Raw genomic sequence first — 6,582 nt, forward strand, 5'->3', positions numbered from 1 at the left:
TTCCTGATTTTTTTTTTCCACACACACTAAGAATTTAGTAGGTCAGTGTATAACTGCCCAGCAGGTGGCGCTGCTGCTCGGTTTTATTTTTTCCACACACAGACGCCACTAGACATTTATATATTAGATATATATATATGATACACATATATAGAGGTAGGGGCCCCGCTGCACTGCTTTGCCCGGGGGCCCATAATGTTGTTAAGGTGGCCCTGCTGTCGCAGCATAGTCTTTGTTTTAAAAACTACATGTATGCATACCACTAGATTGCACAGAACATATACAAAGGCATTGTATGTACAGTACGCATTAAAAGCATCTTTATGTATTTAATGTTTTACAAAATATATTATAATTGTTTTAAATCCATAGATTTATTAATGATTATACTGTTAAGAGTTGCTCATTTATTTTATAATCTACATCATACATGCATTCTGATGTGAACTTATATTGCACATATACCTATGCATATAATGCAGTCTGTGTCTGTCTACATATGGTAAGTACTGTTTAGACAGATCATACTTATAACCAGATACAGATGGAAACGTATCTTGAGAAAAGCTTGGATTTCAATATGGTTGGAACTACGCCCAAGTTCTGTGCTCTTTTTCAAACGCAACTTACTTGCAATTTGTGCTCTGACTTGAATTAGTCTGTCTAAGTGTAGTAAGTCAGATAATTATTCGTAGTAATCTGACAGCTACTTTCACCTTTATCTATGACTACAACGCTAAATGTAAACACAGTTTTCCATAAACAACATGCGGCACCTCCATTGTGAAGGATTCTCAGTGCAGGTAAGTAGTAACAAACTTTCCTTTTTATTTAAGGCAATGATATTTATTTGCAGCAATAACAAACAAATAAAACAAAACCACTGGAATAAGATATATTTGTTTTGAGAGGTATATCTTCAACCTCTGGACTCACACATAATATTCAGGCCATAGAGTGGGCACATTGATTATTTGTCATATAAAACAAGGCTGAAATACATCCGCAACCCAATGTAAACAAAACGTTTAAACAAATAGTGGAACAGATTTCTGCAGATTTGAATGAAAATGTAAATTTCAGATTTGGTTCGGTGTTGTAAAGCTTGAATCCTAACTAAAATACCACTGTTCAGTCCACATGACATCGTAGTTCTTCCATCTCTCTGTTCCTGTATGGGATTATCAATGCTGCACTTCAGCTTTGCAGAGTGTTCACTGTGTTGTTGATGCATTGTCAGCACTTGACAAAATTATGCAAAATGAAGCTATGTTCACATCTAAGTGCCTGATTCATTAAGGAAAGTAAAGCAAAAAAAGGAGTAACTTTGCACCTTGGCAAAACCATGTTGCTTTGGATGGGGAGGTAAATTTAAAATGTGGGGACAGATTTATAGTTGGGGTAGGGCATGTCCTAAATCAACTTTAAATTTCAGTGTAAAAATAAATCTATCAACTATTTCTGTGCTACATGAAAAAGCAGGTAGTATTTTCCTTAAGTGCAAAATTATAAACTAATTTGCACCCCTTGCATTGTAACATGGTTTGTCCTCTAGTAAATTTACTCCTTTTCTTTGCCTTGCTCTTCTTAATGAATCAGGCTCTAAGTGTTTGAAAAAACACTAAAAATATTATCAAAAGCACATGCGAGTGAAACAAGCATGACTCCATTCTGTGACGGCAGATTCCAAATTCCTAGACTAAAACTCTGGAATCGGACTAATTGTGTTCTTAGCCTTTAGCAGCCCCCCCTTACATCTGGATGTGCTCACTAGTGTGCAGTTACCCCTAGGTCTGCATGTGGTAGTACTACTACCACATGCAGACCTACGATCCTCTACTACCGTAGTAGAGGATTATTTTGTGATGGGTGCCGGGTTTATTAGATTATTGGAGACACAGATGTGTCTACAATAATCAAACACAGACAGAGAGCAGTGCACACTTAGGGGGGTATTCAATTGTTCGTCCGGACCGCCGAAAAACTCGCGCTCTAAAACTATTACCGTTAATACGGTAATTACTCGCTGAATTTCAGCTCGCAGCTCCCTGAGTTGAGAAATTCAGCGAGTAAATTACCGTAACGGTTTTTACGCGCAATATTACCGTATTAACGGTAATAGTTTTAGAGCGCGAGTTTTTCGGCGGTCCGGACGAACAATTGAATACCCCCCATAGTGTAGAAAACACACGTGTGCCCCTACATACGTCTCAATTAGACTAAATTGAAAATGTACAAAAGGATTAAATAACCGTTTCATTGACAAAATACTCATGATGTAATTAGTGGGATGACTAGTAGTTAAGAAGTGGACTAACACTTGTGGAAGTGGGGTGAGAGATCGTTAGAATGATACAGGGTTTTTGATTTTTTTTGTGTGGTGGGCTTAAGAAGAAAGGATGGGAAAAAGAGGACCGTGGGTGGAAAAATTAATGAGTATGTGGGAGGCTGGTGCATCTGTTTGAATTAAGCATTCCCAGGAACTGGAGATTGGTTTGAGTGGAACCAAGAGACCAAGCTTCTCGATATTTGGAAAGTCTTTCGTTCAGAAGGGCAGTGATATATTCCATGAATGAAATGTACCATATGCGGTTGAGCAGTCCAGCTCTCGAGGGAGGGGCAGGTTGTTTTCAGGCTCTAGCAATAAGTAGTTTTGATGCCTGGCATATAAGTGTGATTAGCAGTCAGTGGGTTTGCTAAAACCAGGGATTAAGTTGTTAAGTAAAATCTTAAGGGGTGACCTGGGTACATGTATCCCAGTTACCTGGTGAATGATATTAAGAGTGAGGTTCCAAAACTCGGATAATTTGGCATTTACACCATATGTGAAAAAAGTGCCTTGAGACCCACAGGAGTGCCAGCAGTGATCAGACACGGAGGGGTACATGTGGTGGAGTTTGTCTGGGACCAAATACCAACTTGTATAGATCTTGTTGCGGTTATCTTGAATTCCTGCATTGATCGAGACTTTAGCTATGCGGTTGTGGATGACACACCATTCCTCGTTGTCCGGAGTGATTCCAAAGTCACGTTCCCATGCCTCTTTGTGGGGTGATACTTATATATTTTATATATACTTATATATTTTATATATATTTATATTCTTATTATAAGTTATAGATTAAACGCTGTTTAAGATACCTTGCAGGGGCAAGTTTCCAAGTGAGAAGTTAGTTACCCTGCAAAGTAAAATATTTTCTGTGTGAAGAGACACCTCGCAGGAACAAGTTTCCAGGCGAGAGGTTAGTTACTTAGTTAGCTCGCAGAGAACAAAAATAAAAAAATTCTAAACGAGACTAGATACCTTGCCGGAAGAAGTTTTCCCGGTCGAGAAGAGGTTCCTCACTGTGAGAAAGCATTTCCAATGAGAAGAGCGAGAGGAAATTTTCATCTCCATGGACACATGCCTCTATTGGTTATAATTAGGTATTTTCTTAACCTACCCTAGCGTTCTGAAGGAGACATTTAGACACGACAAGGGGCAACATTAAAACAGGATAAGTGTATGGTAGGACCCCCAAGGGTCTGTAATATACATTATGAGTAGGAAATATGGTCAGGGACCAACTGTGATAAGTGGAGAAAAATAACTGCTGAATCTGTGCAAACTTTTCCTAATGTTGGTAAGTTTGATCCTGATACAGTAAAAGATCAGGGGCCTGATTCATTAAAGATCTTAACTTGAGAAACTTCTTATTTCAGTCTCCTGGACAAAACCATGTTACAATGCAAGGGGTGCAAATTAGTATTCTGTTTTGCACATAAGTTAAAATACTGACTGTTTTTTCATGTAGCACACAAATATCAACTTTAAATTTCAGTGTACAAATAAGCTATCAAGTATTTGTGTGCTACATGAAAAAACAGTCAGTATTTAACTTATGTGCAAAACAGAATGCTAATTTGCACCCCTTGCATTGTAACATGGTTTTGTCCAGGAGACTGAAATAAGAAGTTTCTCAAGTTAAGATCCTTAATGATTCAGACCCCAGATTTGTATGCTCAGTACAAAAAAATTGCGACTTAAACATATCACATGTTTAAATTTGTGGCAGTGTCAGGCCAAATTTTGGTGTGAAAAATTAGCACAGAGTCAGCAATATAAAGAAAATTGTTCAAACACCTGAACACGCAACAACACCACCCCCCACATTTTGTGGATAGTAACAAAAGTACAGCTAGGTAAAACAGTGAACCCTGTAAATTATATCTTGTTTTGGAAAAAAGTAAATGTATTAATTTTTGTGAAAGGGATTATGATGAGCCTGCTGTAATGTCTGCAGCAGCTCATACATTACAGTTAGAAAGTTCCCGGAGATTAGATACTGTTCCATCCTCATTTTCTGCTACAGACACCAGTACAACTCCCACATACTAGTAAGCACAGGAATATCCATTGTGCAGAAACAATAGTTTCAGCTATTGAACCTGGATGAAGTGATACAGTAGAATTACACGTAGTAAGAACAACAGTTGTTCCCTGTGCATGCAGCAGAGAGGCCTGGGAAAGTAAGTGCCGACACTATTACCTTTGTCCAGTGCCTTCCTTTGCTGCAGGTCAGTCTCGCCACCCGGTAGTTCCTGCTATGGCAGCTTCCTTCTCTGTACCCCTGGCCAGATTCCACAAGTGACTGCTGACGCAAGAGTTCATGCACTCGCTCAATAGTCAAATTTTGGTCTCTAGTTCATTTGCTGCGGGCAGCCTTTGCCTCTTCCCTCTATACTGTTTAAGGCATCTGTGCCTGTTAATGGATGCCAGATCTTTGTGTCATTATTGCTTCTCTGTCCATTTGCTTACTTAATATAGTCATCTGCAGTATATTCTGGATATCAGTCATCTCCATTGTATTCCTGGTATCAGTAATCTCCATTGTTTTCTTGGTATCTGTCATCTCCAGAGCATTTCTGGAGCCTGTAATCTCCAGTGTATTCCTTGTGTCTGTAGTATCCAGTGTATTCCTGTTTTCTGTCTTCTACAGTAAATACCTGGTAGCTGTCATCTCCAGCACATTTCTGGTATCAGTCATCTCTACTGTATTCCTAGTATCTTAACCCTCTTAACCACCCTAGAGTACCCTACTAGCACCCATGTACACAGTTCACACACAAGTCTCTGACCCCCTGCCCAACAATGTGCTATGACTGGATCATATAGCCCACTAAGCATTTTTAGCTTTGCAATGTGGCTGAACCAATATGCAATATGTAGCATTTAACCTCATATATTATAGTCCCATTGTCCTATAGAATGTGACCTTGAATACAGGGCCCTCTTACATCTCAGTAATACCCACTCTTAATTTATTAATGTGTTTGTTCCCAATTGTAAAGCGCTTTGGAATATACTGGTGGTATATAAATAAATGTTAACTGTTGATTGGTTGTCATCTGTAGTGCATTCCTTGCATCAGTCATCTGCAATGAATTCCTGGTTTCATTCATCTGCAGCGTATCCGTGGTATCTGTCAACTCGTATCCGTGGTATCTGTCAACTCCCGCGTATCCGTGGTATCTGTTAACTCCCGCGTATCCATGGTATCTGTCAACTTCAGCGTATCCGTGATATCTGTCAACTTCAGCGTATCCGTGGTATCTGTCAACTTCAGCGTATCCGTGGTATCTGTCAGCTCCAGGGTATCCATGGTATCTCAACTTCTGCGTATCCGTGGTATCTGTCATCCCCATTGTATTACTGGTATCTCTCATCTCCAGTATACTCCTCGTATATGTCACCTACAGAGTTTTCCTAGTAATATCTTCATCCAGCATACCCTTCCACGAATCTTTTATCTTGTGTTAGTACTTCCACCTCTGACCTTCCCTACCCGCCAGACACACCTGGATCCCGTGGTGCTAGCAGAAAAGTTTCTAGCAAAGACCTACACTTTGATACCCCCATGCAACAGGTAAAGCCAAGTCAGGCTGACTGTTCAGAGTCTAATTTTGTATAGCTGTGACAGAGGGTAAGGGACAATAGGGAAGTTCAGTAGGGGAGAGGATGTGGCTCCCTCTGAAAACCTTGTGGGCCTCATTATTTATTTAGAATACTTCCATTTTTCTCCTAGGATACTTGTGAGCTAAGCCTCATTTATGGCTTAAATTAATCATGTGTGTTAGGGGACATTGAAACTGTCCTTATTACATATGGCACTTTTGTGTGCTTCAGTTTGCAGAATATCGAAGCTTTTTCAGGGGAAGAAAAGGCTGTGCCCTCTTGACCTCTTTATCTAATTAAATTAACCTTGTACAGCTAATCTCTGCAATTCAGAGGAAAGTACAGAGGAAAACTACTCATACTCCTATGTTTAAGCCACACTTTACCTTACTCCTCCCATCAACCAGTGGAAACTTTTACATCCTTGGCCTGCAAATCCATTCACTTCCCTGTAAATCAAGTGCAATTGCCCAAAAGTAAAAGTAGCATCACAAAAGAGAATTTGCACAGCAATTTTACACTTTTAGGATTTTTAAACAATCCTTTAAAACAGTTTTCCATATGGAAAGTCTGATGTCACAGGAGCGTGTGGACCCTGTCAGAATATCCAATGTTTACATTTTACATATTCTAAGCACACATGAGCT

The sequence above is a fragment of the Mixophyes fleayi genome, chromosome 1, assembly GCF_038048845.1.
Source record: "Mixophyes fleayi isolate aMixFle1 chromosome 1, aMixFle1.hap1, whole genome shotgun sequence".
In the NCBI taxonomy this organism is placed as follows: domain Eukaryota; kingdom Metazoa; phylum Chordata; class Amphibia; order Anura; family Limnodynastidae; genus Mixophyes; species Mixophyes fleayi.